Genomic DNA, 26,076 nt, shown 5'->3' with positions numbered 1-26,076 from the left:
CGAGTCCTGGCAAGCTCGGTGTTGACATTTAAAGATGATTATTGGAATGTAACGGAAGGGAAATTTATAATATTGCAATACTTCAATAGCATTTAGATTAACCTCCAACGGGCTTGTGGCGCAATGGATAACACGTTTGCCTACGGAGCAAAAGATTCTACGTTCGAGTCCTGGCAAGCTCGGTATTAACATTTAAAGATGATTATTAGAATATAACGGAAGGGAAATTTATAATATTGCAATGCTTCAATAGCATTTAGATTAACCTCCAACGGGCTTGTGGCGCAATGGATAACGCGTTTGCCTACGGAGCAAAAGATTCTAGGTTCGAGTCATGGCAAGCTCGGTGTTTATTTAAATTAAACATCTTTTATGCGTCATAAAAATGCATAAATACAATGTTTGGAAACGTTTTTGATAGAACGAAGCAAGGGCTTGTAGCGTAATGGATTACGCGTCTGCCTACGGAGCAGAAGTTTCCAGGTTCGAGTCGCGGCAAGCTCGGTATTAACATTTAAAGATGATTATTAGAATATAACGGAAGGGAAATTTATAATATTGCAATGCTTCAATAGCATTTAAATAAACCTCCAACGGGCTTGTGGCGCAATGGATAACGCGTTTGCCTACGGAGCAAAAGATTCTAGGTTCGAGTCATGGCAAGCTCGGTGTTTATTTAAATTAAACATCTTTTATGCGTCATAAAAATGCATAAATACAATGTTTGGAAAAGTTTTTGATAGAACGAAGCAAGGGCTTGTAGCGTAATGGATTACGCGTCTGCCTTCGAAGCAGAAGATTCCAGGTTCGAGTCCTGGCAAGCTCGGTATTAACATTTAAAGATGATTATTAGAATATAACGGAAGGGAAATTTATAATATTGCAATACTTCAATAGCATTTAGATTAACCTCCAACGGGCTTGTGGCGCAATGGATAACACGTTTGCCTACGGAGCAAAAGATTCTAGGTTCGAGTCATGGCAAGCTCGGTGTTTATTTAAATTAAAGATCTTTTATGCGTCATAAAAATGCATAAATACAATGCTTGGAAAAGTTTTTGATAGAACGAAGCAAGGGCTTGTAGCGCAATGGATAATGCGTCTGCCTACGGAGCAGAAAATTCCAGGTTCGAGTCCTGGCAAGCTCGGTGTTGACATTTAAAGATGATTATTGGAATGTAACGGAAGGGAAATTTATAATATTGCAATGCTTCAATAGCATTTGAATAAACCTCCAACGGGCTTGTGGCGCAATGGATAACGCGTTTGCCTACGGAGCAAAAGATTCTAGGTTCGAGTCATGGCAAGCTCGGTGTTTATTTAAATTAAACATCTTTTATGCGTCATAAAAATGCATAAATACAATGTTTGGAAAAGTTTTTGATAGAACGAAGCAAGGGCTTGGAGCGTACTGGATAACGCGTCTGCCTTCGAAGCAGAAGATTTCAGGTTCGAGTCCTGGCAAGCTCGGTATTAACATTTAAAGATGATTATTTGAATATATCGGAAGGGAGATTTATAATATTGCAATAATCCAATAGCATTTAGATTAACCTCCAACGGGCTTGTGGCGCAATGGATAACGCGACTGCCTACGGAGCAAAAGATTCTAGGTGCGAGTCCTGGGAAGCTCGGTGTTTATTTAAATTAAAGATCTTTTATGCGTCATAAAAATGCATAAATACAATGTTTGGAAAAGTTTTTGATAGAACGAAGCAAGGGCTTGTAGCGTAATGGATTACGCGTCTGCCTACGGAGCAGAAGTTTCCAGGTTCGAGTCGTGGCAAGCTCGGTATTAACATTTAAAGATGATTATTAGAATATAACGGAAGGGAAATTTATAATATTGCAATGCTTCAATAGCATTTAAATAAACCTCCAACGGGCTTGTGGCGCAATGGATAACGCGTTTGCCTACGGAGCAAAAGATTCTAGGTTCGAGTCATGGCAAGCTCGGTGTTTATTTAAATTAAACATCTTTTATGCGTCATAAAAATGCATAAATACAATGTTTGGAAAAGTTTTTGATAGAACGAAGCAAGGGCTTGTAGCGTAACGGATTACGCGTCTGCCTTCGAAGTTGAAGATTCCAGGTTCGAGTCCTGGCAAGCTCGGTATTAACATATAAAGATGATTATTGGAATGTAACGGAAGGGAAATTTATAATATTGCAATGCTTCAATAGCATTTAGATTAACCTCCAACGGGCTTGTGGCGCAATGGATAACGCGTTTGCCTACGGAGCAAAAGATTCTAGGTTCGAGTCATGGCAAGCTCGGTGTTTATTTAAATTAAAGATCTTTTATGCGTCATAAAAATGCATAAATACAATGCTTGGAAAAGTTTTTGATAGAACGAAGCAAGGGCTTGTAGCGCAATGGATAATGCGTCTGCCTACGGAGCAGAAAATTCCAGGTTCGAGTCCTGGCAAGCTCGGTGTTGACATTTAAAGATGATTATTGGAATGTAACGGAAGGGAAATTTATAATATTGCAATGCTTCAATAGCATTTGAATAAACCTCCAACGGGCTTGTGGCGCAATGGATAACGCGTTTGCCTACGGAGCAAAAGATTCTAGGTTCGAGTCATGGCAAGCTCGGTGTTTATTTAAATTAAACATCTTTTATGCGTCATAAAAATGCATAAATACAATGTTTGGAAAAGTTTTTGATAGAACGAAGCAAGGGCTTGGAGCGTACTGGATAACGCGTCTGCCTTCGAAGCAGAAGATTTCAGGTTCGAGTCCTGGCAAGCTCGGTATTAACATTTAAAGATGATTATTTGAATATATCGGAAGGGAGATTTATAATATTGCAATAATCCAATAGCATTTAGATTAACCTCCAACGGGCTTGTGGCGCAATGGATAACGCGACTGCCTACGGAGCAAAAGATTCTAGGTTCGAGTCCTGGCAAGCTCGGTATTAACATTTAAAGATGATTATTTGAATATATCGGAAGGGAAATTTATAATATTGCAATGCTTCAATAGCATTTAAATAAACCTCCAACGGGCTTGTGGCGCAATGGATAACGCGTTTGCCTACGGAGCAAAAGATTCTAGGTTCGAGTCATGGCAAGCTCGGTGTTTATTTAAATTAAACATCTTTTATGCGTCATAAAAATGCATAAATACAATGTTTGGAAAAGTTTTTGATAGAACGAAGCAAGGGCTTGTAGCGTAATGGATTACGCGTCTGCCTTCGAAGCAGAAGATTCCAGGTTCGAGTCCTGGCAAGCTCGGTAGTAACATTTAAAGATGATTATTAGAATATAACGGAAGGGAAATTTATAATATTGCAATACTTCAATAGCATTTAGATTAACCTCCAACGGGCTTGTGGCGCAATGGATAACACGTTTGCCTACGGAGCAAAAGATTCTAGGTTCGAGTCATGGCAAGCTCGGTGTTTATTTAAATTAAACATCTTTTATGCGTCATAAAAATGCATAAATACAATGCTTGGAAAAGTTTTTGATAGAACGAAGCAAGGGCTTGTAGAGCAATGGATAATGCGTCTGCCTTCGAAGTTGAAGATTCCAGGTTCGAGTCCTGGCAAGCTCGGTATTAACATATAAAGATGATTATTGGAATGTAACGGAAGGGAAATTTATAATATTGCAATGCTTCAATAGCATTTAGATTAACCTCCAACGGGCTTGTGGCGCAATGGATAACGCGTTTGCCTACGGAGCAAAAGATTCTAGGTTCGAGTCATGGCAAGCTCGGTGTTTATTTAAATTAAAGATCTTTTATGCGTCATAAAAATGCATAAATACAATGCTTGGAAAAGTTTTTGATAGAACGAAGCAAGGGCTTGTAGCGCAATGGATAATGCGTCTGCCTACGGAGCAGAAAATTCCAGGTTCGAGTCCTGGCAAGCTCGGTGTTGACATTTAAAGATGATTATTGGAATGTAACGGAAGGGAAATTTATAATATTGCAATGCTTCAATAGCATTTGAATAAACCTCCAACGGGCTTGTGGCGCAATGGATAACGCGTTTGCCTACGGAGCAAAAGATTCTAGGTTCGAGTCATGGCAAGCTCGGTGTTTATTTAAATTAAACATCTTTTATGCGTCATAAAAATGCATAAATACAATGTTTGGAAAAGTTTTTGATAGAACGAAGCAAGGGCTTGGAGCGTACTGGATAACGCGTCTGCCTTCGAAGCAGAAGATTTCAGGTTCGAGTCCTGGCAAGCTCGGTATTAACATTTAAAGATGATTATTTGAATATATCGGAAGGGAGATTTATAATATTGCAATAATCCAATAGCATTTAGATTAACCTCCAACGGGCTTGTGGCGCAATGGATAACGCGACTGCCTACGGAGCAAAAGATTCTAGGTGCGAGTCCTGGGAAGCTCGGTGTTTATTTAAATTAAAGATCTTTTATGCGTCATAAAAATGCATAAATACAATGATTGGAAAAGTTTTTTATAGAACGAAGCAAGGGCTTGTAGCGTAATGGATAACGCGTCTGCCTTCGAAGCAGAAGATTCCAGGTTCGAGTCCTGGCAAGCTCGGTATTAACATTTAAAGATGATTATTAGAATATAACGGAAGGGAAATTTATAATATTGCAATGCTTCAATAGCATTTGAATAAACATCCAACGGGCTTGTGGCGCAATGGATAACGCGTCTGCCTACGGAGCAAAAGATTCTAGGTTCGAGTCATGGCAAGCTCGGTGTTTATTTAAATTAAAGATCTTTTATGCGTCATAAAAATGCATAAATACAATGTTTGGAAAAGGTTTTGATAGAACGAAGCAAGGGCTTGTAGCGTAATGGATTACGCGTCTGCCTACGGAGCAGAAGTTTCCAGGTTCGAGTCGTGGCAAGCTCGGTATTAACATTTAAAGATGATTATTAGAATATAACGGAAGGGAAATTTATAATATTGCAATGCTTCAATAGCATTTAAATAAACCTCCAACGGGCTTGTGGCGCAATGGATAACGCGTTTGCCTACGGAGCAAAAGATTCTAGGTTCGAGTCATGGCAAGCTCGGTGTTTATTTAAATTAAACATCTTTTATGCGTCATAAAAATGCATAAATACAATGTTTGGAAAAGTTTTTGATAGAACGAAGCAAGGGCTTGTAGCGTAACGGATTACGCGTCTGCCTTCGAAATTGAAGATTCCAGGTTCGAGTCCTGGCAAGCTCGGTATTAACATATAAAGATGATTATTGGAATGTAACGGAAGGGAAATTTATAATATTGCAATGCTTCAATAGCATTTAGATTAACCTCCAACGGGCTTGTGGCGCAATGGATAACGCGTTTGCCTACGGAGCAAAAGATTCTAGGTTCGAGTCATGGCAAGCTCGGTGTTTATTTAAATTAAAGATCTTTTATGCGTCATAAAAATGCATAAATACTATGCTTGGAAAAGTTTTTGATAGAACGAAGCAAGGGCTTGTAGCGCAATGGATAATGCGTCTGCCTACGGAGCAGAAAATTCCAGGTTCGAGTACTGGCAAGCTCGGTGTTGACATTTAAAGATGATTATTGGAATGTAACGGAAGGGAAATTTATAATATTGCAATGCTTCAATAGCATTTGAATAAACCTCCAACGGGCTTGTGGCGCAATGGATAACGCGTTTGCCTACGGAGCAAAAGATTCTAGGTTCGAGTCATGGCAAGCTCGGTGTTTATTTAAATTAAACATCTTTTATGCGTCATAAAAATGCATAAATACAATGTTTGGAAAAGTTTTTGATAGAACGAAGCAAGGGCTTGGAGCGTACTGGATAACGCGTCTGCCTTCGAAGCAGAAGATTTCAGGTTCGAGTCCTGGCAAGCTCGGTATTAACATTTAAAGATGATTATTTGAATATATCGGAAGGGAGATTTGTAATATTGCAATAATCCAATAGCATTTAGATTAACCTCCAACGGGCTTGTGGCGCAATGGATAACGCGACTGCCTACGGAGCAAAAGATTCTAGGTGCGAGTCCTGGGAAGCTCGGTGTTTATTTAAATTAAAGATCTTTTATGCGTCATAAAAATGCATAAATACAATGATTGGAAAAGTTTTTTATAGAACGAAGCAAGGGCTTGTAGCGTAATGGATAACGCGTCTGCCCTCGAAGCAGAAGATTCCAGGTTCGAGTCCTGGCAAGCTCGGTATTAACATTTAAAGATGATTATTAGAATATAACGGAAGGGAAATTTATAATATTCCAATGCTTCAATAGCTTTTAAATAAACCTCCAACGGGCTTGTGGCGCAATGGATAACGCGTTTGCCTACGGAGCAAAAGATTCTAGGTTCGAGTCATGGCAAGCTCGGTGTTTATTTAAATTAAACATCTTTTATGCGTCATAAAAATGCATAAATACAATGTTTGGAAAAGTTTTTGATAGAACGAAGCAAGGGCTTGTAGCGTAATGGATTACGCGTCTGCCTTCGAAGCAGAAGATTCCAGGTTCGAGTCCTGGCAAGCTCGGTATTAACATTTAAAGATGATTATTAGAATATAACGGAAGGGAAATTTATAATATTCCAATGCTTCAATAGCATTTAAATAAACCTCCAGCGGGCTTGTGGCGCAACGGATAACGCAGCTGCCTACGGAGCAAAAGATTCTAAGTTCGAGTCCTGGCAAGCTCGGTATTAACATTTAAAGATGATTATTAGAATATAACGGAAGGGAAATTTATAATATTGCAATGCTTCAATAGCATTTAAATAAACCTCCAACGGGCTTGTGGCGCAATGGATAACGCGTTTGCCTACGGAGCAAAAGATTCTAGGTTCGAGTCATGGCAAGCTCGGTGTTTATTTAAATTAAACATCTTTTATGCGTCATAAAAATGCATAAATACAATGTTTGGAAAAGTTTTTGATAGAACGAAGCAAGGGCTTGTAGCGTAATGGATTACGCGTCTGCCTTCGAAGCAGAAGATTCCAGGTTCGAGTCCTGGCAAGCTCGGTATTAACATTTAAAGATGATTATTAGAATATAACGGAAGGGAAATTTATAATATTGCAATACTTCAATAGCATTTAGATTAACCTCCAACGGGCTTGTGGCGCAATGGATAACACGTTTGCCTACGGAGCAAAAGATTCTAGGTTCGAGTCATGGCAAGCTCGGTGTTTATTTAAATTAAAGATCTTTTATGCGTCATAAAAATGCATAAATACAATGCTTGGAAAAGTTTTTGATAGAACGAAGCAAGGGCTTGTAGCGCAATGGATAATGCGTCTGCCTACGGAGCAGAAATTTCCAGGTTCGAGTCCTGGCAAGCTCGGTGTTGACATTTAAAGATGATTATTGGAATGTAACGGAAGGGAAATTTATAATATTGCAATGCTTCAATAGCATTTGAATAAACCTCCAACGGGCTTGTGGCGCAACGGATAACGCAGCTGCCTACGGAGCAAAAGATTCTAGGTTCGAGTCCTGGCAAGCTCGGTATTAACATTTAAAGATGATTATTAGAATATAACGGAAGGGAAATTTATAATATTGCAATGCTTCAATAGCATTTAAATAAACCTCCAACGGGCTTGTGGCGCAATGGATAACGCGTTTGCCTACGGAGCAAAAGATTCTAGGTTCGAGTCATGGCAAGCTCGGTGTTTATTTAAATTAAACATCTTTTATGCGTCATAAAAATGCATAAATACAATGTTTGGAAAAGTTTTTGATAGAACGAAGCAAGGGCTTGTAGCGTAACGGATTACGCGTCTGCCTTCGAAGTTGAAGATTCCAGGTTCGAGTCCTGGCAAGCTCGGTATTAACATATAAAGATGATTATTGGAATGTAACGGAAGGGAAATTTATAATATTGCAATGCTTCAATAGCATTTAGATTAACCTCCAACGGGCTTGTGGCGCAATGGATAACGCGTTTGCCTACGGAGCAAAAGATTCTAGGTTCGAGTCATGGCAAGCTCGGTGTTTATTTAAATTAAAGATCTTTTATGCGTCATAAAAATGCATAAATACAATGCTTGGAAAAGTTTTTGATAGAACGAAGCAAGGGCTTGTAGCGCAATGGATAATGCGTCTGCCTACGGAGCAGAAAATTCCAGGTTCGAGTCCTGGCAAGCTCGGTATTAACATTTAAAGATGATTATTAGAATATAACGGAAGGGAAATTTATAATATTGCAATGCTTCAATAGCATTTAAATAAACCTCCAACGGGCTTGTGGCGCAATGGATAACGCGTTTGCCTACGGAGCAAAAGATTCTAGGTTCGAGTCATGGCAAGCTCGGTGTTTATTTAAATTAAACATCTTTTATGCGTCATAAAAATGCATAAATACAATGTTTGGAAAAGTTTTTGATAGAACGAAGCAAGGGCTTGTAGCGTAATGGATTACGCGTCTGCCTTCGAAGCAGAAGATTCCAGGTTCGAGTCCTGGCAAGCTCGGTATTAACATTTAAAGATGATTATTAGAATATAACGGAAGGGAAATTTATAATATTGCAATACTTCAATAGCATTTAGATTAACCTCCAACGGGCTTGTGGCGCAATGGATAACACGTTTGCCTACGGAGCAAAAGATTCTAGGTTCGAGTCATGGCAAGCTCGGTGTTTATTTAAATTAAAGATCTTTTATGCGTCATAAAAATGCATAAATACAATGCTTGGAAAAGTTTTTGATAGAACGAAGCAAGGGCTTGTAGCGCAATGGATAATGCGTCTGCCTACGGAGCAGAAATTTCCAGGTTCGAGTCCTGGCAAGCTCGGTGTTGACATTTAAAGATGATTATTGGAATGTAACGGAAGGGAAATTTATAATATTGCAATGCTTCAATAGCATTTGAATAAACCTCCAACGGGCTTGTGGCGCAACGGATAACGCAGCTGCCTACGGAGCAAAAGATTCTAGGTTCGAGTCCTGGCAAGCTCGGTATTAACATTTAAAGATGATTATTAGAATATAACGGAAGGGAAATTTATAATATTGCAATGCTTCAATAGCATTTAAATAAACCTCCAACGGGCTTGTGGCGCAATGGATAACGCGTTTGCCTACGGAGCAAAAGATTCTAGGTTCGAGTCATGGCAAGCTCGGTGTTTATTTAAATTAAACATCTTTTATGCGTCATAAAAATGCATAAATACAATGTTTGGAAAAGTTTTTGATAGAACGAAGCAAGGGCTTGTAGCGTAACGGATTACGCGTCTGCCTTCGAAGTTGAAGATTCCAGGTTCGAGTCCTGGCAAGCTCGGTATTAACATATAAAGATGATTATTGGAATGTAACGGAAGGGAAATTTATAATATTGCAATGCTTCAATAGCATTTAGATTAACCTCCAACGGGCTTGTGGCGCAATGGATAACGCGTTTTCCTACGGAGCAAAAGATTCTAGGTTCGAGTCATGGCAAGCTCGGTGTTTATTTAAATTAAAGATCTTTTATGCGTCATAAAAATGCATAAATACAATGCTTGGAAAAGTTTTTGATAGAACGAAGCAAGGGCTTGTAGCGCAATGGATAATGCGTCTGCCTACGGAGCAGAAAATTCCAGGTTCGAGTCCTGGCAAGCTCGGTGTTGACATTTAAAGATGATTATTGGAATGTAACGGAAGGGAAATTTATAATATTGCAATGCTTCAATAGCATTTGAATAAACCTCCAACGGGCTTGTGGCGCAATGGATAACGCGTTTGCCTACGGAGCAAAAGATTCTAGGTTCGAGTCATGGCAAGCTCGGTGTTTATTTAAATTAAACATCTTTTATGCGTCATAAAAATGCATAAATACAATGTTTGGAAAAGTTTTTGATAGAACGAAGCAAGGGCTTGGAGCGTACTGGATAACGCGTCTGCCTTCGAAGCAGAAGATTTCAGGTTCGAGTCCTGGCAAGCTCGGTATTAACATTTAAAGATGATTATTTGAATATATCGGAAGGGAGATTTATAATATTGCAATAATCCAATAGCATTTAGATTAACCTCCAACGGGCTTGTGGCGCAATGGATAACGCGACTGCCTACGGAGCAAAAGATTCTAGGTGCGAGTCCTGGGAAGCTCGGTGTTTATTTAAATTAAAGATCTTTTATGCGTCATAAAAATGCATAAATACAATGATTGGAAAAGTTTTTTATAGAACGAAGCAAGGGCTTGTAGCGTAATGGATAACGCGTCTGCCTTCGAAGCAGAAGATTCCAGGTTCGAGTCCTGGCAAGCTCGGTATTAACATTTAAAGATGATTATTAGAATATAACGGAAGGGAAATTTATAATATTCCAATGCTTCAATAGCATTTATATAAACCTCCAGCGGGCTTGTGGCGCAACGGACAACGCAGCTGCCCACGGAGCAAAAGATTCTAGGTTCGAGTCATGGCAAGCTCGGTGTTTATTTAAATTAAACATCTTTTATGCGTCATAAAAATGCATAAATACAATGTTTGGAAAAGTTTTTGATAGAACGAAGCAAGGGCTTGTAGCGTAATGGATTTCGCGTCTGCCTTCGAAGCAGAAGATTCCAGGTTCGAGTCCTGGCAAGCTCGGTATTAACATTTAAAGATGATTATTAGAATATAACGGAAGGGAAATTTATAATATTGCAATGCTTCAATAGCATTTAGATTAACCTCCAACGGGCTTGTGGCGCAATGGATAACGCGTTTGCCTACGTAGCAAAAGATTCTAGGTTCGAGTCATGGCAAGCTCGGTATTTATTTAAATTAAAGATCTTTTATGCGTCATAAAAATGCATAAATACAATGCTTGGAAAAGTTTTTGATAGAACGAAGCAAGGGCTTGTAGCTAATGGATAACGCGTCTGCCTTCGAAGCAGAAGATTCCAGGTTCGAGTCCTGGCAAGCTCGGTATTAACTTTTAAAGATGATTATTAGAATATAACGGAAGGGAAATTTATAATATCCCAATGCTTCAATAGCATTTAAATAAACCTCCAGCGGGCTTGTGGCGCAACGGATAACGCAGCTGCCTACGGAGCAAAAGATTCTAAGTTCGAGTCCTGGCAAGCTCGGTATTAACATTTAAAGATGATTATTAGAATAAAACTGAAGGGAAATTTATAATATTGCAATGCTTCAATAGCATTTAAATAAACCTCCAACGGGCTTGTGGCGCAATGGATAACGCGTTTGCCTACGGAGCAAAAGATTCTAGGTTCGAGTCATGGCAAGCTCGGTGTTTATTTAAATTAAACATCTTTTATGCGTCATAAAAATGCATAAATACAATGTTTGGAAAAGTTTTTGATAGAACGAAGCAAGGGCTTGTAGCGTAATGGATAACGCGTCTGCCTTCGAAGCAGAAGATTCCAGGTTCGAGTCCTGGCAAGCTCGGTATTAACATTTAAAGATGATTATTTGAATATATCGGAAGGGAGATTTATAATATTGCAATAATCCAATAGCATTTAGATTAACCTCCAACGGGCTTGTGGCGCAATGGATAACGCGACTGCCTACGGAGCAAAAGATTTTAGGTGCGAGTCCTGGGAAGCTCGGTGTTTATTTAAATTAAAGATCTTTTATGCGTCATAAAAATGCATAAATACAATGCTTGGAAAAGTTTTTGATAGAACGAAGCAAGGGCTTGTAGCGTAATGGATAACGCGTCTGCCTTCGAAGCAGAAGATTCCAGGTTCGAGTCCTGGCAAGCTCGGTGTTAACATTTAAAGATGATTATTGGAATGTAACGGAAGGGAAATTTATAATATTGCAATGCTTCAATAGCATTTGAATAAACCTCCAGCGGGCTTGTGGCGCAACGGATAACGCAGCTGCCTACGGAGAAAAAGATTCCAGGTTCGAGTCCTGGCAAGCTCGGTATTAACATTTAAAGATGATTATTAGAATATAACGGAAGGGAAATTTATAATATTGCAATGCTTCAATAGCATTTAGGTTAACCTCCAACGGGCTTGTGGCGCAATGGATAACGCGTCTACCTACGGAGCAAAAGATTCTAGGTGCGAGTCCTGGGAAGCTCGGTGTTTATTTAAATTAAAGATCTTTTATGCGTCATAAAATTGCATAAATACAATGCTTGGAAAAGTTTTTGATAGAACGAAGCAAGGGCTTGTAGCGTAATGGATAACGCGTCTGCCTTCGAAGCAGAAGATTCCAGGTTCGAGTCCTGGCAAGCTCGGTATTAACATTTAAAGATGATTATTAGAATATAACGGAAGGGAAATTTATAATATTCCAATGCTTCAATAGCATTTAAATAAACCTCCAACGGGCTTGTGGCGCAATGGATAACGCGTTTGCCTACTGAGCAAAAGATTCTAGGTTCGAGTCATGGCAAGCTCGGTGTTTATTTAAATTAAACATCTTTTATGCGTCATAAAAATGCATAAATACAATGTTTGGAAAAGTTTTTGATAGAACGAAGCAAGGGCTTGTAGCGTAATGGATTTCGCGTCTGCCTTCGAAGCAGAAGATTCCAGGTTCGAGTCCTGGCAAGCTCGGTATTAACATTTAAAGATGATTATTAGAATATAACGGAAGGGAAATTTATAATATTGCAATGCTTCAATAGCATTTAGATTAACCTCCAACGGGCTTGTGGCGCAATGGATAACGCGTTTGCCTACGTAGTAAAAAATTCTAGGTTCGAGTCATGGCAAGCTCGGTATTTATTTAAATTAAAGATCTTTTATGCGTCATAAAAATGCATAAATACAATGCTTGGAAAAGTTTTTGATAGAACGAAGCAAGGGCTTGTAGCGTAATGGATAACGCGTCTGCCTTCGAAGCAGAAGATTCCAGGTTCGAGTCCTGGCAAGCTCGGTATTAACATTTAAAGATGATTATTAGAATATAACGGAAGGGAAATTTATAATATTCCAATGCTTCAATAGCATTTAAATAAACCTCCAGCGGGCTTGTGGCGCAACGGATAACGCAGCTGCCTACGGAGCAAAAGATTCTAAGTTCGAGTCCTGGCAAGCTCGGTATTAACATTTAAAGATGATTATTAGAATATAACGGAAGGGAAATTTATAATATTGCAATGCTTCAATAGCATTTAAATAAACCTCCAACGGGCTTGTGGCGCAATGGATAACGCGTTTGCCTACGGAGCAAAAGATTCTAGGTTCGAGTCATGGCAAGCTCGGTGTTTATTTAAATTAAACATCTTTTATGCGTCATAAAAATGCATAAATACAATGTTTGGAAAAGTTTTTGATAGAACGAAGCAAGGGCTTGTAGCGTAATGGATAACGCGTCTGCCTTCGAAGCAGAAGATTCCAGGTTCGAGTCCTGGCAAGCTCGGTATTAACATTTAAAGATGATTATTTGAATATATCGGAAGGGAGATTTATAATATTGCAATAATCCAATAGCATTTAGATTAACCTCCAACGGGCTTGTGGCGCAATGGATAACGCGACTGCCTACGGAGCAAAAGATTTTAGGTGCGAGTCCTGGGAAGCTCGGTGTTTATTTAAATTAAAGATCTTTTATGCGTCATAAAAATGCATAAATACAATGCTTGGAAAAGTTTTTGATAGAACGAAGCAAGGGCTTGTAGCGTAATGGATAACGCGTCTGCCTTCGAAGCAGAAGATTCCAGGTTCGAGTCCTGGCAAGCTCGGTGTTAACATTTAAAGATGATTATTGGAATGTAACGGAAGGGAAATTTATAATATTGCAATGCTTCAATAGCATTTGAATAAACCTCCAGCGGGCTTGTGGCGCAACGGATAACGCAGCTGCCTACGGAGAAAAAGATTCCAGGTTCGAGTCCTGGCAAGCTCGGTATTAACATTTAAAGATGATTATTAGAATATAACGGAAGGGAAATTTATAATATTGCAATGCTTCAATAGCATTTAAATAAACCTCCAACGGGCTTGTGGCGCAATGGATAACGCGTTTGCCTACGGAGCAAAAGATTCTAGGTTCGAGTCATGGCAAGCTCGGTGTTTATTTAAATTAAACATCTTTTATGCGTCATAAAAATGCATAAATACAATGTTTGGAAAAGTTTTTGATAGAACGAAGCAAGGGCTTGTAGCGTAATGGATAACGCGTCTGCCTTCGAAGCAGAAGATTCCAGGTTCGAGTCCTGGCAAGCTCGGTATTAACATTTAAAGATGATTATTTGAATATATCGGAAGGGAGATTTATAATATTGCAATAATCCAATAGCATTTAGATTAACCTCCAACGGGCTTGTGGCGCAATGGATAACGCGACTGCCTACGGAGCAAAAGATTTTAGGTGCGAGTCCTGGGAAGCTCGGTGTTTATTTAAATTAAAGATCTTTTATGCGTCATAAAAATGCATAAATACAATGCTTGGAAAAGTTTTTGAAAGAACGAAGCAAGGGCTTGTAGCGTAATGGATAACGCGTCTGCCTTCGAAGCAGAAGATTCCAGGTTCGAGTCCTGGCAAGCTCGGTGTTAACATTTAAAGATGATTATTGGAATGTAACGGAAGGGAAATTTATAATATTGCAATGCTTCAATAGCATTTGAATAAACCTCCAGCGGGCTTGTGGCGCAACGGATAACGCAGCTGCCTACGGAGAAAAAGATTCCAGGTTCGAGTCCTGGCAAGCTCGGTATTAACATTTAAAGATGATTATTAGAATATAACGGAAGGGAAATTTATAATATTGCAATGCTTCAATAGCATTTAGGTTAACCTCCAACGGGCTTGTGGCGCAATGGATAACGCGTCTACCTACGGAGCAAAAGATTCTAGGTGCGAGTCCTGGGAAGCTCGGTGTTTATTTAAATTAAAGATCTTTTATGCGTCATAAAAATGCATAAATACAATGCTTGGAAAAGTTTTTGATAGAACGAAGCAAGGGCTTGTAGCGTAATGGATAACGCGTCTGCCTTCGAAGCAGAAGATTCCAGGTTCGAGTCCTGGCAAGCTCGGTATTAACATTTAAAGATGATTATTAGAATATAACGGAAGGGAAATTTATAATATTGCAATGCTTCAATAGCATTTAAATAAACCTCCAGCGGGCTTGTGGCGCAACGGATAACGCAGCTGCCTACGGAGCAAAAGATTCTAGGTTCGAGTCCTGGCAAGCTCGGTATTAACATTTAAAGATGATTATTAGAATATAACGGAAGGGAAATTTATAATATTGCAATGCTTCAATAGCATTTGAATAAACATCCAACGGGCTTGTGGCGCAATGGATAACGCGTCTACCTACGGAGCAAAAGATTCTAGGTGCGAGTCCTGGGAAGCTCGGTGTTTATTTAAATTAAAGATCTTTTATGCGTCATAAAATTGCATAAATACAATGCTTGGAAAAGTTTTTGATAGAACGAAGCAAGGGCTTGTAGCGTAATGGATAACGCGTCTGCCTTCGAAGCAGAAGATTCCAGGTTCGAGTCCTGGCAAGCTCGGTATTAACATTTAAAGATGATTATTAGAATATAACGGAAGGGAAATTTATAATATTCCAATGCTTCAATAGCATTTAAATAAACCTCCAACGGGCTTGTGGCGCAATGGATAACGCGTTTGCCTACTGAGCAAAAGATTCTAGGTTCGAGTCATGGCAAGCTCGGTGTTTATTTAAATTAAACATCTTTTATGCGTCATAAAAATGCATAAATACAATGTTTGGAAAAGTTTTTGATAGAACGAAGCAAGGGCTTGTAGCGTAATGGATTTCGCGTCTGCCTTCGAAGCAGAAGATTCCAGGTTCGAGTCCTGGCAAGCTCGGTATTAACATTTAAAGATGATTATTAGAATATAACGGAAGGGAAATTTATAATATTGCAATGCTTCAATAGCATTTAGATTAACCTCCAACGGGCTTGTGGCGCAATGGATAACGCGTTTGCCTACGTAGCAAAAGATTCTAGGTTCGAGTCATGGCAAGCTCGGTATTTATTTAAATTAAAGATCTTTTATGCGTCATAAAAATGCATAAATACAATGCTTGGAAAAGTTTTTGATAGAACGAAGCAAGGGCTTGTAGCGTAATGGATAACGCGTCTGCCTTCGAAGCAGAAGATTCCAGGTTCGAGTCCTGGCAAGCTCGGTATTAACATTTAAAGATGATTATTAGAATATAACGGAAGGGAAATTTATAATATTCCAATGCTTCAATAGCATTTAAATAAACCTCCAGCGGGCTTGTGGCGCAACGGATAACGCAGCTGCCTACGGAGCAAAAGATTCTAAGTTCGAGTCCTGGCAAGCTCGGTATTAACATTTAAAGATGATTATTAGAATATAACGGAAGGGAAATTTATAATATTGCAATGCTTCAATAGCATTTAAATAAACCTCCAACGGGCTTGTGGCGCAATGGATAACGCGTTTGCCTACGGAGCAAAAGATTCTAGGTTCGAGTCATGGCAAGCTCGGTGTTTATTTAAATTAAACATCTTTTATGCGTCATAAAAATGCATAAATACAATGTTTGGAAAAGTTTTTGATAGAACGAAGCAAGGGCTTGTAGCGTAATGGATAACGCGTCTGCCTTCGAAGCAGAAGATTCCAGGTTCGAGTCCTGGCAAGCTCGGTATTAACATTTAAAGATGATTATTTGAATATATCGGAAGGGAGATTTATAATATTGCAATAATCCAATAGCATTTAGATTAACCTCCAACGGGCTTGTGGCGCAATGGATAACGCGACTGCCTACGGAGCAAAAGATTTTAGGTGCGAGTCCTGGGAAGCTCGGTGTTTATTTAAATTAAAGATCTTTTATGCGTCATAAAAATGCATAAATACAATGCTTGGAAAAGTTTTTGATAGAACGAAGCAAGGGCTTGTAGCGTAATGGATAACGCGTCTGCCTTCGAAGCAGAAGATTCCAGGTTCGAGTCCTGGCAAGCTCGGTGTTAACATTTAAAGATGATTATTGGAATGTAACGGAAGGGAAATTTATAATATTGCAATGCTTCAATAGCATTTGAATAAACCTCCAGCGGGCTTGTGGCGCAACGGATAACGCAGCTGCCTACGGAGAAAAAGATTCCAGGTTCGAGTCCTGGCAAGCTCGGTATTAACATTTAAAGATGATTATTAGAATATAACGGAAGGGAAATTTATAATATTGCAATGCTTCAATAGCATTTAGGTTAACCTCCAACGGGCTTGTGGCGCAATGGATAACGCGTCTACCTACGGAGCAAAAGATTCTAGGTGCGAGTCCTGGGAAGCTCGGTGTTTATTTAAATTAAAGATCTTTTATGCGTCATAAAAATGCATAAATACAATGCTTGGAAAAGTTTTTGATAGAACGAAGCAAGGGCTTGTAGCGTAATGGATAACGCGTCTGCCTTCGAAGCAGAAGATTCCAGGTTCGAGTCCTGGCAAGCTCGGTATTAACATTTAAAGATGATTATTAGAATATAACGGAAGGGAAATTTATAATATTGCAATGCTTCAATAGCATTTAAATAAACCTCCAGCGGGCTTGTGGCGCAACGGATAACGCAGCTGCCTACGGAGCAAAAGATTCTAGGTTCGAGTCAGGGCAAGCTCGGTATTAACATTTAAAGATGATTATTAGAATATAACGGAAGGGAAATTTATAATATTGCAATGCTTCAATAGCATTTGAATAAACATCCAACGGGCTTGTGGCGCAATGGATAACGCGTCTACCTACGGAGCAAAAGATTCTAGGTGCGAGTCCTGGGAAGCTCGGTGTTTATTTAAATTAAAGATCTTTTATGCGTCATAAAATTGCATAAATACAATGCTTGGAAAAGTTTTTGATAGAACGAAGCAAGGGCTTGTAGCGTAATGGATAACGCGTCTGCCTTCGAAGCAGAAGATTCCAGGTTCGAGTCCTGGCAAGCTCGGTATTAACATTTAAAGATGATTATTAGAATATAACGGAAGGGAAATTTATAATATTCCAATGCTTCAATAGCATTTAAATAAACCTCCAACGGGCTTGTGGCGCAATGGATAACGCGTTTGCCTACTGAGCAAAAGATTCTAGGTTCGAGTCATGGCAAGCTCGGTGTTTATTTAAATTAAACATCTTTTATGCGTCATAAAAATGCATAAATACAATGTTTGGAAAAGTTTTTGATAGAACGAAGCAAGGGCTTGTAGCGTAATGGATTTCGCGTCTGCCTTCGAAGCAGAAGATTCCAGGTTCGAGTCCTGGCAAGCTCGGTATTAACATTTAAAGATGATTATTAGAATATAACGGAAGGGAAATTTATAATATTGCAATGCTTCAATAGCATTTAGATTAACCTCCAACGGGCTTGTGGCGCAATGGATAACGCGTTTGCCTACGTAGCAAAAGATTCTAGGTTCGAGTCATGGCAAGCTCGGTATTTATTTAAATTAAAGATCTTTTATGCGTCATAAAAATGCATAAATACAATGCTTGGAAAAGTTTTTGATAGAACGAAGCAAGGGCTTGTAGCGTAATGGATAACGCGTCTGCCTTCGAAGCAGAAGATTCCAGGTTCGAGTCCTGGCAAGCTCGGTATTAACATTTAAAGATGATTATTAGAATATAACGGAAGGGAAATTTATAATATTCCAATGCTTCAATAGCATTTAAATAAACCTCCAGCGGGCTTGTGGCGCAACGGATAACGCAGCTGCCTACGGAGCAAAAGATTCTAAGTTCGAGTCCTGGCAAGCTCGGTATTAACATTTAAAGATGATTATTAGAATATAACGGAAGGGAAATTTATAATATTGCAATGCTTCAATAGCATTTAAATAAACCTCCAACGGGCTTGTGGCGCAATGGATAACGCGTTTGCCTACGGAGCAAAAGATTCTAGGTTCGAGTCATGGCAAGCTCGGTGTTTATTTAAATTAAACATCTTTTATGCGTCATAAAAATGCATAAATACAATGTTTGGAAACGTTTTTGATAGAACGAAGCAAGGGCTTGTAGCGTAATGGATAACGCGTCTGCCTTCGAAGCAGAAGATTCCAGGTTCGAGTCCTGGCAAGCTCGGTATTAACATTTAAAGATGATTATTTGAATATATCGGAAGGGAGATTTATAATATTGCAATAATCCAATAGCATTTAGATTAACCTCCAACGGGCTTGTGGCGCAATGGATAACGCGACTGCCTACGGAGCAAAAGATTTTAGGTGCGAGTCCTGGGAAGCTCGGTGTTTATTTAAATTAAAGATCTTTTATGCGTCATAAAAATGCATAAATACAATGCTTGGAAAAGTTTTTGATAGAACGAAGCAAGGGCTTGTAGCGTAATGGATAACGCGTCTGCCTTCGAAGCAGAAGATGCCAGGTTCGAGTCCTGGCAAGCTCGGTGTTAACATTTAAAGATGATTATTGGAATGTAACGGAAGGGAAATTTATAATATTGCAATGCTTCAATAGCATTTGAATAAACCTCCAGCGGGCTTGTGGCGCAACGGATAACGCAGCTGCCTACGGAGAAAAAGATTCCAGGTTCGAGTCCTGGCAAGCTCGGTATTAACATTTAAAGATGATTATTAGAATATAACGGAAGGGAAATTTATAATATTGCAATGCTTCAATAGCATTTAGGTTAACCTCCAACGGGCTTGTGGCGCAATGGATAACGCGTCTACCTACGGAGCAAAGGATTCTAGGTGCGAGTCCTGGGAAGCTCGGTGTTTATTTAAATTAAAGATCTTTTATGCGTCATAAAAATGCATAAATACAATGCTTGGAAAAGTTTTTGATAGAACGAAGCAAGGGCTTGTAGCGTAATGGATAACGCGTCTGCCTTCGAAGCAGAAGATTCCAGGTTCGAGTCCTGGCAAGCTCGGTATTAACATTTAAAGATGATTATTAGAATATAACGGAAGGGAAATTTATAATATTGCAATGCTTCAATAGCATTTAAATAAACCTCCAGCGGGCTTGTGGCGCAACGGATAACGCAGCTGCCTACGGAGCAAAAGATTCTAGGTTCGAGTCCTGGCAAGCTCGGTATTAACATTTAAAGATGATTATTAGAATATAACGGAAGGGAAATTTATAATATTGCAATGCTTCAATAGCATTTGAATAAACATCCAACGGGCTTGTGGCGCAATGGATAACGCGTCTACCTACGGAGCAAAAGATTCTAGGTTCGAGTCATGGCAAGCTCGGTGTTTATTTAAATTAAAGATCTTTTATGCGTCATAAAAATGCATAAATACAATGTTTGGAAAAGTTTTTGATAGAACGAAGCAAGGGCTTGTAGCGTAATGGATAACGCGTCTGCCTTCGAAGCAGAAGATTCCAGGTTCGAGTCCTGGCAAGCTCGGTATTAACATTTAAAGATGATTATTAGAATATAACGGAAGGGAAATTTATAATATTGCAATGCTTCAATAGCATTTAGATTAACCTCCAACGGGCTTGTGGCGCAATGGATAACGCGTTTGCCTACGTAGCAAAAGATTTTAGGTTCGAGTCATGGCAAGCTCGGTATTTATTTAAATTAAAGATCTTTTATGCGTCATAAAAATGCATAAATACAATGCTTGGAAAAGTTTTTGATAGAACGAAGCAAGGGCTTGTAGCGTAATGGATAACGCGTCTGCCTTCGAAGCAGAAGATTCCAGGTTCGAGTCCTGGCAAGCTCGGTATTAACATTTAAAGATGATTATTTGAATATATCGGAAGGGAGATTTATAATATTGCAATAATCCAATAGCATTTAGATTAACCTCCAACGGGCTTGTGGCGCAATGGATAACGCGACTGCCTACGGAGCAAAAGATTTTAGGTGCGAGTCCTGGGAAGCTCGGTGTTTATTTAAATTAAAGATCTTTTATGCGTCATAAAAATGCATAAATACAATGCTTGGAAAAGTTTTTGATAGAACGAAGCAAGGGCTTGTAGCGTAATGGATAACGCGTCTGCCTTCGAAGCAGAAGATTCCAGGTTCGAATCCTGGCAAGCTCGGTGTTAACATTTAAAGATGATTATTGGAATGTAACGGAAGGGAAATTTATAATATTGCAATGCTTCAATAGCATTTGAATAAACCTCCAGCGGGCTTGTGGCGCAACGGATAACGCAGCTGCCTACGGAGAAAAAGATTCCAGGTTCGAGTCCTGGCAAGCTCGGTATTAACATTTAAAGATGATTATTAGAATATAACGGAAGGGAAATTTATAATATTGCAATGCTTCAATAGCATTTAGGTTAACCTCCAACGGGCTTGTGGCGCAATGGATAACGCGTCTACCTACGGAGCAAAAGATTCTAGGTGCAAGTCCTGGGAAGCTCGGTGTTTATTTAAATTAAAGATCTTTTATGCGTCATAAAAATGCATAAATACAATGCTTGGAAAAGTTTTTGATAGAACGAAGCAAGGGCTTGTAGCGTAATGGATAACGCGTCTGCCTTCGAAGCAGAAGATTCCAGGTTCGAGTCCTGGCAAGCTCGGTATTAACATTTAAAGATGATTATTAGAATATAACGGAAGGGAAATTTATAATATTGCAATGCTTCAATAGCATTTAAATAAACCTCCAGCGGGCTTGTGGCGCAACGGATAACGCAGCTGCCTACGGAGCAAAAGATTCTAGGTTCGAGTCTTGGCAAGCTCGGTATTAACATTTAAAGATGATTATTAGAATATAACGGAAGCGAAATTTATAATATTGCAATGCTTCTATAGCATTTAGATTAACCTCCAACGGGCTTGTGGCGCAATGGATAACGCGTCTGCCTACGGAGCAAAAGATTCTAGGTTCGTGTCATGGCAAGCTCGGTGTTTATTTAAATTAAAGATCTTTTATGCGTCATAAAATGCATAAATACAATGTTTGGAAAAGTTTTTGATAAAACGAAGCAAGGGCTTGCGGCGTAATGGATAACGCGTCTGCCTTCGAAGCAGAAGATTCCAGGTTCGAGTCCTGGCAAGCTCGGTGTTAACATTTAAAGATGATTATTGGAATGTAACGGAAGGGAAATTTATAATATTGCAATGCTTCAATAGCATTTAGATTGACCTCCAACGGGCTTGTGGCGCAATGGATAACGCGTCTGCCTACGGAGCAGAAGTTTCCAGGTTCGAGTCGTGGCAAGCTCGGTATTAACATTTAAAGATGATTATTAGAATATAACGGAAGGGAAATTTATAATATTGCAATGCTTCAATAGCATTTAAATAAACCTCCAACGGGCTTGTGGCGCAATGGATAACGCGTTTGCCTACGGAGCAGAAGATTTAAGGTTCAAGTCCTGGCAAGCTCGGTGTTAACATTCAAAGATGATTATAGGAATGTAACGGAAGGGAAATTTATAATATTGCAATGCTTCAATAGCATTTGAATAAACCTCCAACGGGCTTGTGGCGCAACGGATAACGCAGCTGCCTACGGAGCAAAAGATTCTAGGTTCGAGTCCTGGCAAGCTCGGTATTAACATTTAAAGATGATTATTAGAATATAACGGAAGGGAAATTTATAATATTGCAATGCTTCTATAGCATTTAGATTAACCTCCAACGGGCTTGTGGCGCAATGGATAACGCGTCTGCCTACGAAGCAAAAGATTCTAGGTTCGAGTCATGGCAAGCTCGGTGTTTATTTAAATTAAAGATCTTTTATGCGTCATAAAAATGCATAAATACAATGTTTGGAAAAGTTTTTGATAGAACGAAGCAAGGGCTTGTAGCGTAATGGATAACGCGTCTGCCTTCGAAGCAGAACATTCCAGGTTCGAGTCCTGGCAAGCTCGGTATTAACATTTAAAGATGATTATTTGAATATATCGGAAGGGAGATTTATAATATTGCAATTGCAATAATCCAATTGCATTTAGATTAACCTCCAACGGGCTTGTGGCGCAATGGATAACGCGACTGCCTACGGAGCAAAAGATTTTAGGTGCGAGTCCTGGGAAGCTCGGTGTTTATTTAAATTAAAGATCTTTTATGCGTCATAAAAATGCATAAATACAATGCTTGGAAAAGTTTTTGATAGAACGAAGCAAGGGCTTGTAGCGTAATGGATAACGCGTCTGCCTTCGAAGCAGAAGATTCCAGGTTCGAGTCCTGGCAAGCTCGGTGTTAACATTTAAAGATGATTATTAGAATATAACGGAAGGGAAATTTATAATATTGCAATGCTTCAATAGCATTTGAATAAACATCCAACGGGCTTGTGGCGCAATGGATAACGCGTCTACCTACGGAGCAAAAGATTCTAGGTTCGAGTCATGGCAAGCTCGGTGTTTATTTAAATTAAAGATCTTTTATGCGTCATAAAAATGCATAAATACAATGTTTGGAAAAGTTTTTGATAGAACGAAGCAAGGGCTTGTAGCGTAATGGATAACGCGTCTGCCTTCGAAGCAGAAGATTCCAGGTTCGAGTCCTGGCAAGCTCGGTATTAACATTTAAAGATGATTATTAGAATATAACGGAAGGGAAATTTATAATATTGCAATGCTTCAATAGCATTTAGATTAACCTCCAACGGGCTTGTGGCGCAATGGATAACGCGTTTGCCTACGTAGCAAAAGATTTTAGGTTCGAGTCATGGCAAGCTCGGTATTTATTTAAATTAAAGATCTTTTATGCGTCATAAAAATGCATAAATACAATGCTTGGAAAAGTTTTTGATAGAACGAAGCAAGGGCTTGTAGCGTAATGGATAACGCGTCTGCCTTCGAAGCAGAAGATTCCAGGTTCGAGTCCTGGCAAGCTCGGTATTAACATTTAAAGATGATTATTTGAATATATCGGAAGGGAGATTTATAATATTGCAATAATCCAATAGCATTTAGATTAACCTCCAACGGGCTTGTGGCGCAATGGATAACGCGACTGCCTACGGAGCAAAAGATTTTAGGTGCGAGTCCTGGGAAGCTCGGTGTTTATTTAAATTAAAGATCTTTTATGCGTCATAAAAATGCATAAATACAATGCTTGGAAAAGTTTTTGATAGAACGAAGCAAGGGCTTGTAGCGTAATGGATAACGCGTCTGCCTTCGAAGCAGAAGATTCCAGGTTCGAATCCTGGCAAGCTCGGTGTTAACATTTAAAGATGATTATTGGAATGTAACGGAAGGGAAATTTATAATATTGCAATGCTTCAATAGCATTTGAATAAACCTCCAGCGGGCTTGTGGCGCAACGGATAACGCAGCTGCCTACGGAGAAAAAGATTCCAGGTTCGAGTCCTGGCAAGCTCGGTATTAACATTTAAAGATGATTATTAGAATATAACGGAAGGGAAATTTATAATATTGCAATGCTTCAATAGCATTTAGGTTAACCTCCAACGGGCTTGTGGCGCAATGGATAACGCGTCTACCTACGGAGCAAAAGATTCTAGGTGCAAGTCCTGGGAAGCTCGGTGTTTATTTAAATTAAAGATCTTTTATGCGTCATAAAAATGCATAAATACAATGCTTGGAAAAGTTTTTGATAGAACGAAGCAAGGGCTTGTAGCGTAATGGATAACGCGTCTGCCTTCGAAGCAGAAGATTCCAGGTTCGAGTCCTGGCAAGCTCGGTATTAACATTTAAAGATGATTATTAGAATATAACGGAAGGGAAATTTATAATATTGCAATGCTTCAATAGCATTTAAATAAACCTCCAGCGGGCTTGTGGCGCAACGGATAACGCAGCTGCCTACGGAGCAAAAGATTCTAGGTTCGAGTCTTGGCAAGCTCGGTATTAACATTTAAAGATGATTATTAGAATATAACGGAAGCGAAATTTATAATATTGCAATGCTTCTATAGCATTTAGATTAACCTCCAACGGGCTTGTGGCGCAATGGATAACGCGTCTGCCTACGGAGCAAAAGATTCTAGGTTCGTGTCATGGCAAGCTCGGTGTTTATTTAAATTAAAGATCTTTTATGCGTCATAAAATGCATAAATACAATGTTTGGAAAAGTTTTTGATAAAACGAAGCAAGGGCTTGCGGCGTAATGGATAACGCGTCTGCCTTCGAAGCAGAAGATTCCAGGTTCGAGTCCTGGCAAGCTCGGTGTTAACATTTAAAGATGATTATTGGAATGTAACGGAAGGGAAATTTATAATATTGCAATGCTTCAATAGCATTTAGATTGACCTCCAACGGGCTTGTGGCGCAATGGATAACGCGTCTGCCTACGGAGCAGAAGTTTCCAGGTTCGAGTCGTGGCAAGCTCGGTATTAACATTTAAAGATGATTATTAGAATATAACGGAAGGGAAATTTATAATATTGCAATGCTTCAATAGCATTTAAATAAACCTCCAACGGGCTTGTGGCGCAATGGATAACGCGTTTGCCTACGGAGCAGAAGATTTAAGGTTCAAGTCCTGGCAAGCTCGGTGTTAACATTCAAAGATGATTATAGGAATGTAACGGAAGGGAAATTTATAATATTGCAATGCTTCAATAGCATTTGAATAAACCTCCAACGGGCTTGTGGCGCAACGGATAACGCAGCTGCCTACGGAGCAAAAGATTCTAGGTTCGAGTCCTGGCAAGCTCGGTATTAACATTTAAAGATGATTATTAGAATATAACGGAAGGGAAATTTATAATATTGCAATGCTTCTATAGCATTTAGATTAACCTCCAACGGGCTTGTGGCGCAATGGATAACGCGTCTGCCTACGAAGCAAAAGATTCTAGGTTCGAGTCATGGCAAGCTCGGTGTTTATTTAAATTAAAGATCTTTTATGCGTCATAAAAATGCATAAATACAATGTTTGGAAAAGTTTTTGATAGAACGAAGCAAGGGCTTGTAGCGTAATGGATAACGCGTCTGCCTTCGAAGCAGAACATTCCAGGTTCGAGTCCTGGCAAGCTCGGTATTAACATTTAAAGATGATTATTTGAATATATCGGAAGGGAGATTTATAATATTGCAATTGCAATAATCCAATTGCATTTAGATTAACCTCCAACGGGCTTGTGGCGCAATGGATAACGCGACTGCCTACGGAGCAAAAGATTTTAGGTGCGAGTCCTGGGAAGCTCGGTGTTTATTTAAATTAAAGATCTTTTATGCGTCATAAAAATGCATAAATACAATGCTTGGAAAAGTTTTTGATAGAACGAAGCAAGGGCTTGTAGCGTAATGGATAACGCGTCTGCCTTCGAAGCAGAAGATTCCAGGTTCGAATCCTGGCAAGCTCGGTGTTAACATTTAAAGATGATTATTGGAATGTAACGGAAGGGAAATT

The 26,076-nt window shown here is 39.3% G+C and overlaps 72 non-coding genes across 72 annotated transcripts; all 72 read left to right on the top strand.

Moving 5' to 3' along the window:
• The first annotated feature begins 273 nt into the window (after positions 1-273).
• On the top strand, positions 274-346 carry TRNAR-ACG (transfer RNA arginine (anticodon ACG)). Its single transcript has one exon. It is a non-coding gene; the product is annotated as a tRNA-Arg (tRNA).
• A 249-nt stretch (positions 347-595) lies between these two features.
• TRNAR-ACG (transfer RNA arginine (anticodon ACG)) lies at positions 596-668 on the top strand. The gene has a single exon. It is a non-coding gene; the product is annotated as a tRNA-Arg (tRNA).
• An 85-nt stretch (positions 669-753) lies between these two features.
• TRNAR-UCG (transfer RNA arginine (anticodon UCG)) lies at positions 754-826 on the top strand. Its single transcript has one exon. It is a non-coding gene; the product is annotated as a tRNA-Arg (tRNA).
• A 413-nt stretch (positions 827-1,239) lies between these two features.
• On the top strand, positions 1,240-1,312 carry TRNAR-ACG (transfer RNA arginine (anticodon ACG)). The gene has a single exon. It is a non-coding gene; the product is annotated as a tRNA-Arg (tRNA).
• A 571-nt stretch (positions 1,313-1,883) lies between these two features.
• TRNAR-ACG (transfer RNA arginine (anticodon ACG)) lies at positions 1,884-1,956 on the top strand. Its single transcript has one exon. It is a non-coding gene; the product is annotated as a tRNA-Arg (tRNA).
• A 249-nt stretch (positions 1,957-2,205) lies between these two features.
• Positions 2,206-2,278, top strand: TRNAR-ACG (transfer RNA arginine (anticodon ACG)). The gene has a single exon. It is a non-coding gene; the product is annotated as a tRNA-Arg (tRNA).
• Positions 2,279-2,527: 249 nt separating this feature from the next.
• On the top strand, positions 2,528-2,600 carry TRNAR-ACG (transfer RNA arginine (anticodon ACG)). Its single transcript has one exon. It is a non-coding gene; the product is annotated as a tRNA-Arg (tRNA).
• A 413-nt stretch (positions 2,601-3,013) lies between these two features.
• Positions 3,014-3,086, top strand: TRNAR-ACG (transfer RNA arginine (anticodon ACG)). The gene has a single exon. It is a non-coding gene; the product is annotated as a tRNA-Arg (tRNA).
• An 85-nt stretch (positions 3,087-3,171) lies between these two features.
• TRNAR-UCG (transfer RNA arginine (anticodon UCG)) lies at positions 3,172-3,244 on the top strand. The gene has a single exon. It is a non-coding gene; the product is annotated as a tRNA-Arg (tRNA).
• A 413-nt stretch (positions 3,245-3,657) lies between these two features.
• TRNAR-ACG (transfer RNA arginine (anticodon ACG)) lies at positions 3,658-3,730 on the top strand. The gene has a single exon. It is a non-coding gene; the product is annotated as a tRNA-Arg (tRNA).
• A 249-nt stretch (positions 3,731-3,979) lies between these two features.
• On the top strand, positions 3,980-4,052 carry TRNAR-ACG (transfer RNA arginine (anticodon ACG)). The gene has a single exon. It is a non-coding gene; the product is annotated as a tRNA-Arg (tRNA).
• A 407-nt stretch (positions 4,053-4,459) lies between these two features.
• TRNAR-UCG (transfer RNA arginine (anticodon UCG)) lies at positions 4,460-4,532 on the top strand. Its single transcript has one exon. It is a non-coding gene; the product is annotated as a tRNA-Arg (tRNA).
• Positions 4,533-4,945: 413 nt separating this feature from the next.
• TRNAR-ACG (transfer RNA arginine (anticodon ACG)) lies at positions 4,946-5,018 on the top strand. The gene has a single exon. It is a non-coding gene; the product is annotated as a tRNA-Arg (tRNA).
• Positions 5,019-5,267: 249 nt separating this feature from the next.
• TRNAR-ACG (transfer RNA arginine (anticodon ACG)) lies at positions 5,268-5,340 on the top strand. Its single transcript has one exon. It is a non-coding gene; the product is annotated as a tRNA-Arg (tRNA).
• A 249-nt stretch (positions 5,341-5,589) lies between these two features.
• TRNAR-ACG (transfer RNA arginine (anticodon ACG)) lies at positions 5,590-5,662 on the top strand. The gene has a single exon. It is a non-coding gene; the product is annotated as a tRNA-Arg (tRNA).
• A 407-nt stretch (positions 5,663-6,069) lies between these two features.
• TRNAR-UCG (transfer RNA arginine (anticodon UCG)) lies at positions 6,070-6,142 on the top strand. The gene has a single exon. It is a non-coding gene; the product is annotated as a tRNA-Arg (tRNA).
• Positions 6,143-6,233: 91 nt separating this feature from the next.
• TRNAR-ACG (transfer RNA arginine (anticodon ACG)) lies at positions 6,234-6,306 on the top strand. Its single transcript has one exon. It is a non-coding gene; the product is annotated as a tRNA-Arg (tRNA).
• Positions 6,307-6,391: 85 nt separating this feature from the next.
• Positions 6,392-6,464, top strand: TRNAR-UCG (transfer RNA arginine (anticodon UCG)). Its single transcript has one exon. It is a non-coding gene; the product is annotated as a tRNA-Arg (tRNA).
• Positions 6,465-6,719: 255 nt separating this feature from the next.
• Positions 6,720-6,792, top strand: TRNAR-ACG (transfer RNA arginine (anticodon ACG)). Its single transcript has one exon. It is a non-coding gene; the product is annotated as a tRNA-Arg (tRNA).
• Positions 6,793-6,877: 85 nt separating this feature from the next.
• TRNAR-UCG (transfer RNA arginine (anticodon UCG)) lies at positions 6,878-6,950 on the top strand. The gene has a single exon. It is a non-coding gene; the product is annotated as a tRNA-Arg (tRNA).
• A 577-nt stretch (positions 6,951-7,527) lies between these two features.
• On the top strand, positions 7,528-7,600 carry TRNAR-ACG (transfer RNA arginine (anticodon ACG)). The gene has a single exon. It is a non-coding gene; the product is annotated as a tRNA-Arg (tRNA).
• Positions 7,601-7,849: 249 nt separating this feature from the next.
• On the top strand, positions 7,850-7,922 carry TRNAR-ACG (transfer RNA arginine (anticodon ACG)). The gene has a single exon. It is a non-coding gene; the product is annotated as a tRNA-Arg (tRNA).
• Positions 7,923-8,171: 249 nt separating this feature from the next.
• Positions 8,172-8,244, top strand: TRNAR-ACG (transfer RNA arginine (anticodon ACG)). The gene has a single exon. It is a non-coding gene; the product is annotated as a tRNA-Arg (tRNA).
• An 85-nt stretch (positions 8,245-8,329) lies between these two features.
• TRNAR-UCG (transfer RNA arginine (anticodon UCG)) lies at positions 8,330-8,402 on the top strand. The gene has a single exon. It is a non-coding gene; the product is annotated as a tRNA-Arg (tRNA).
• Positions 8,403-8,979: 577 nt separating this feature from the next.
• Positions 8,980-9,052, top strand: TRNAR-ACG (transfer RNA arginine (anticodon ACG)). Its single transcript has one exon. It is a non-coding gene; the product is annotated as a tRNA-Arg (tRNA).
• A 571-nt stretch (positions 9,053-9,623) lies between these two features.
• TRNAR-ACG (transfer RNA arginine (anticodon ACG)) lies at positions 9,624-9,696 on the top strand. The gene has a single exon. It is a non-coding gene; the product is annotated as a tRNA-Arg (tRNA).
• A 407-nt stretch (positions 9,697-10,103) lies between these two features.
• Positions 10,104-10,176, top strand: TRNAR-UCG (transfer RNA arginine (anticodon UCG)). Its single transcript has one exon. It is a non-coding gene; the product is annotated as a tRNA-Arg (tRNA).
• Positions 10,177-10,425: 249 nt separating this feature from the next.
• Positions 10,426-10,498, top strand: TRNAR-UCG (transfer RNA arginine (anticodon UCG)). Its single transcript has one exon. It is a non-coding gene; the product is annotated as a tRNA-Arg (tRNA).
• A 576-nt stretch (positions 10,499-11,074) lies between these two features.
• On the top strand, positions 11,075-11,147 carry TRNAR-ACG (transfer RNA arginine (anticodon ACG)). Its single transcript has one exon. It is a non-coding gene; the product is annotated as a tRNA-Arg (tRNA).
• Positions 11,148-11,232: 85 nt separating this feature from the next.
• Positions 11,233-11,305, top strand: TRNAR-UCG (transfer RNA arginine (anticodon UCG)). The gene has a single exon. It is a non-coding gene; the product is annotated as a tRNA-Arg (tRNA).
• A 249-nt stretch (positions 11,306-11,554) lies between these two features.
• On the top strand, positions 11,555-11,627 carry TRNAR-UCG (transfer RNA arginine (anticodon UCG)). Its single transcript has one exon. It is a non-coding gene; the product is annotated as a tRNA-Arg (tRNA).
• Positions 11,628-12,040: 413 nt separating this feature from the next.
• On the top strand, positions 12,041-12,113 carry TRNAR-UCG (transfer RNA arginine (anticodon UCG)). The gene has a single exon. It is a non-coding gene; the product is annotated as a tRNA-Arg (tRNA).
• A 91-nt stretch (positions 12,114-12,204) lies between these two features.
• On the top strand, positions 12,205-12,277 carry TRNAS-ACU (transfer RNA serine (anticodon ACU)). Its single transcript has one exon. It is a non-coding gene; the product is annotated as a tRNA-Ser (tRNA).
• An 85-nt stretch (positions 12,278-12,362) lies between these two features.
• Positions 12,363-12,435, top strand: TRNAR-UCG (transfer RNA arginine (anticodon UCG)). The gene has a single exon. It is a non-coding gene; the product is annotated as a tRNA-Arg (tRNA).
• A 249-nt stretch (positions 12,436-12,684) lies between these two features.
• On the top strand, positions 12,685-12,757 carry TRNAR-UCG (transfer RNA arginine (anticodon UCG)). The gene has a single exon. It is a non-coding gene; the product is annotated as a tRNA-Arg (tRNA).
• Positions 12,758-13,012: 255 nt separating this feature from the next.
• On the top strand, positions 13,013-13,085 carry TRNAR-ACG (transfer RNA arginine (anticodon ACG)). The gene has a single exon. It is a non-coding gene; the product is annotated as a tRNA-Arg (tRNA).
• Positions 13,086-13,170: 85 nt separating this feature from the next.
• Positions 13,171-13,243, top strand: TRNAR-UCG (transfer RNA arginine (anticodon UCG)). Its single transcript has one exon. It is a non-coding gene; the product is annotated as a tRNA-Arg (tRNA).
• A 249-nt stretch (positions 13,244-13,492) lies between these two features.
• TRNAR-UCG (transfer RNA arginine (anticodon UCG)) lies at positions 13,493-13,565 on the top strand. The gene has a single exon. It is a non-coding gene; the product is annotated as a tRNA-Arg (tRNA).
• Positions 13,566-13,820: 255 nt separating this feature from the next.
• TRNAR-ACG (transfer RNA arginine (anticodon ACG)) lies at positions 13,821-13,893 on the top strand. Its single transcript has one exon. It is a non-coding gene; the product is annotated as a tRNA-Arg (tRNA).
• Positions 13,894-13,978: 85 nt separating this feature from the next.
• On the top strand, positions 13,979-14,051 carry TRNAR-UCG (transfer RNA arginine (anticodon UCG)). Its single transcript has one exon. It is a non-coding gene; the product is annotated as a tRNA-Arg (tRNA).
• A 249-nt stretch (positions 14,052-14,300) lies between these two features.
• On the top strand, positions 14,301-14,373 carry TRNAR-UCG (transfer RNA arginine (anticodon UCG)). The gene has a single exon. It is a non-coding gene; the product is annotated as a tRNA-Arg (tRNA).
• A 413-nt stretch (positions 14,374-14,786) lies between these two features.
• Positions 14,787-14,859, top strand: TRNAR-UCG (transfer RNA arginine (anticodon UCG)). Its single transcript has one exon. It is a non-coding gene; the product is annotated as a tRNA-Arg (tRNA).
• A 413-nt stretch (positions 14,860-15,272) lies between these two features.
• Positions 15,273-15,345, top strand: TRNAR-UCG (transfer RNA arginine (anticodon UCG)). Its single transcript has one exon. It is a non-coding gene; the product is annotated as a tRNA-Arg (tRNA).
• A 91-nt stretch (positions 15,346-15,436) lies between these two features.
• TRNAS-ACU (transfer RNA serine (anticodon ACU)) lies at positions 15,437-15,509 on the top strand. The gene has a single exon. It is a non-coding gene; the product is annotated as a tRNA-Ser (tRNA).
• Positions 15,510-15,594: 85 nt separating this feature from the next.
• TRNAR-UCG (transfer RNA arginine (anticodon UCG)) lies at positions 15,595-15,667 on the top strand. Its single transcript has one exon. It is a non-coding gene; the product is annotated as a tRNA-Arg (tRNA).
• Positions 15,668-15,916: 249 nt separating this feature from the next.
• On the top strand, positions 15,917-15,989 carry TRNAR-UCG (transfer RNA arginine (anticodon UCG)). The gene has a single exon. It is a non-coding gene; the product is annotated as a tRNA-Arg (tRNA).
• A 255-nt stretch (positions 15,990-16,244) lies between these two features.
• Positions 16,245-16,317, top strand: TRNAR-ACG (transfer RNA arginine (anticodon ACG)). The gene has a single exon. It is a non-coding gene; the product is annotated as a tRNA-Arg (tRNA).
• An 85-nt stretch (positions 16,318-16,402) lies between these two features.
• On the top strand, positions 16,403-16,475 carry TRNAR-UCG (transfer RNA arginine (anticodon UCG)). Its single transcript has one exon. It is a non-coding gene; the product is annotated as a tRNA-Arg (tRNA).
• Positions 16,476-16,724: 249 nt separating this feature from the next.
• Positions 16,725-16,797, top strand: TRNAR-UCG (transfer RNA arginine (anticodon UCG)). The gene has a single exon. It is a non-coding gene; the product is annotated as a tRNA-Arg (tRNA).
• A 413-nt stretch (positions 16,798-17,210) lies between these two features.
• On the top strand, positions 17,211-17,283 carry TRNAR-UCG (transfer RNA arginine (anticodon UCG)). Its single transcript has one exon. It is a non-coding gene; the product is annotated as a tRNA-Arg (tRNA).
• Positions 17,284-17,696: 413 nt separating this feature from the next.
• TRNAR-UCG (transfer RNA arginine (anticodon UCG)) lies at positions 17,697-17,769 on the top strand. Its single transcript has one exon. It is a non-coding gene; the product is annotated as a tRNA-Arg (tRNA).
• A 91-nt stretch (positions 17,770-17,860) lies between these two features.
• On the top strand, positions 17,861-17,933 carry TRNAS-ACU (transfer RNA serine (anticodon ACU)). Its single transcript has one exon. It is a non-coding gene; the product is annotated as a tRNA-Ser (tRNA).
• An 85-nt stretch (positions 17,934-18,018) lies between these two features.
• TRNAR-UCG (transfer RNA arginine (anticodon UCG)) lies at positions 18,019-18,091 on the top strand. Its single transcript has one exon. It is a non-coding gene; the product is annotated as a tRNA-Arg (tRNA).
• Positions 18,092-18,340: 249 nt separating this feature from the next.
• TRNAR-UCG (transfer RNA arginine (anticodon UCG)) lies at positions 18,341-18,413 on the top strand. The gene has a single exon. It is a non-coding gene; the product is annotated as a tRNA-Arg (tRNA).
• Positions 18,414-18,668: 255 nt separating this feature from the next.
• Positions 18,669-18,741, top strand: TRNAR-ACG (transfer RNA arginine (anticodon ACG)). The gene has a single exon. It is a non-coding gene; the product is annotated as a tRNA-Arg (tRNA).
• Positions 18,742-18,826: 85 nt separating this feature from the next.
• Positions 18,827-18,899, top strand: TRNAR-UCG (transfer RNA arginine (anticodon UCG)). Its single transcript has one exon. It is a non-coding gene; the product is annotated as a tRNA-Arg (tRNA).
• Positions 18,900-19,148: 249 nt separating this feature from the next.
• Positions 19,149-19,221, top strand: TRNAR-UCG (transfer RNA arginine (anticodon UCG)). Its single transcript has one exon. It is a non-coding gene; the product is annotated as a tRNA-Arg (tRNA).
• A 413-nt stretch (positions 19,222-19,634) lies between these two features.
• Positions 19,635-19,707, top strand: TRNAR-UCG (transfer RNA arginine (anticodon UCG)). Its single transcript has one exon. It is a non-coding gene; the product is annotated as a tRNA-Arg (tRNA).
• Positions 19,708-20,120: 413 nt separating this feature from the next.
• On the top strand, positions 20,121-20,193 carry TRNAR-UCG (transfer RNA arginine (anticodon UCG)). Its single transcript has one exon. It is a non-coding gene; the product is annotated as a tRNA-Arg (tRNA).
• A 249-nt stretch (positions 20,194-20,442) lies between these two features.
• On the top strand, positions 20,443-20,515 carry TRNAR-UCG (transfer RNA arginine (anticodon UCG)). Its single transcript has one exon. It is a non-coding gene; the product is annotated as a tRNA-Arg (tRNA).
• A 249-nt stretch (positions 20,516-20,764) lies between these two features.
• Positions 20,765-20,837, top strand: TRNAR-UCG (transfer RNA arginine (anticodon UCG)). The gene has a single exon. It is a non-coding gene; the product is annotated as a tRNA-Arg (tRNA).
• A 413-nt stretch (positions 20,838-21,250) lies between these two features.
• On the top strand, positions 21,251-21,323 carry TRNAR-UCG (transfer RNA arginine (anticodon UCG)). The gene has a single exon. It is a non-coding gene; the product is annotated as a tRNA-Arg (tRNA).
• A 412-nt stretch (positions 21,324-21,735) lies between these two features.
• TRNAR-UCG (transfer RNA arginine (anticodon UCG)) lies at positions 21,736-21,808 on the top strand. The gene has a single exon. It is a non-coding gene; the product is annotated as a tRNA-Arg (tRNA).
• A 741-nt stretch (positions 21,809-22,549) lies between these two features.
• On the top strand, positions 22,550-22,622 carry TRNAR-UCG (transfer RNA arginine (anticodon UCG)). Its single transcript has one exon. It is a non-coding gene; the product is annotated as a tRNA-Arg (tRNA).
• Positions 22,623-22,877: 255 nt separating this feature from the next.
• TRNAR-UCG (transfer RNA arginine (anticodon UCG)) lies at positions 22,878-22,950 on the top strand. Its single transcript has one exon. It is a non-coding gene; the product is annotated as a tRNA-Arg (tRNA).
• A 249-nt stretch (positions 22,951-23,199) lies between these two features.
• TRNAR-UCG (transfer RNA arginine (anticodon UCG)) lies at positions 23,200-23,272 on the top strand. Its single transcript has one exon. It is a non-coding gene; the product is annotated as a tRNA-Arg (tRNA).
• A 249-nt stretch (positions 23,273-23,521) lies between these two features.
• TRNAR-UCG (transfer RNA arginine (anticodon UCG)) lies at positions 23,522-23,594 on the top strand. Its single transcript has one exon. It is a non-coding gene; the product is annotated as a tRNA-Arg (tRNA).
• A 249-nt stretch (positions 23,595-23,843) lies between these two features.
• TRNAR-UCG (transfer RNA arginine (anticodon UCG)) lies at positions 23,844-23,916 on the top strand. Its single transcript has one exon. It is a non-coding gene; the product is annotated as a tRNA-Arg (tRNA).
• A 413-nt stretch (positions 23,917-24,329) lies between these two features.
• On the top strand, positions 24,330-24,402 carry TRNAR-UCG (transfer RNA arginine (anticodon UCG)). Its single transcript has one exon. It is a non-coding gene; the product is annotated as a tRNA-Arg (tRNA).
• A 412-nt stretch (positions 24,403-24,814) lies between these two features.
• Positions 24,815-24,887, top strand: TRNAR-UCG (transfer RNA arginine (anticodon UCG)). The gene has a single exon. It is a non-coding gene; the product is annotated as a tRNA-Arg (tRNA).
• Positions 24,888-25,628: 741 nt separating this feature from the next.
• Positions 25,629-25,701, top strand: TRNAR-UCG (transfer RNA arginine (anticodon UCG)). The gene has a single exon. It is a non-coding gene; the product is annotated as a tRNA-Arg (tRNA).
• Positions 25,702-25,956: 255 nt separating this feature from the next.
• Positions 25,957-26,029, top strand: TRNAR-UCG (transfer RNA arginine (anticodon UCG)). The gene has a single exon. It is a non-coding gene; the product is annotated as a tRNA-Arg (tRNA).
• The last annotated feature ends 47 nt before the right edge of the window (positions 26,030-26,076 follow it).

This window comes from Phalangium opilio, unplaced genomic scaffold, assembly GCF_054372755.1.
Source record: "Phalangium opilio isolate 3A_F unplaced genomic scaffold, DU_Popi_V2 ptg000054l_1, whole genome shotgun sequence".
Classification (NCBI taxonomy): domain Eukaryota; kingdom Metazoa; phylum Arthropoda; class Arachnida; order Opiliones; family Phalangiidae; genus Phalangium; species Phalangium opilio.
This window is presented reverse-complemented; position numbering and strand designations above follow the sequence as displayed.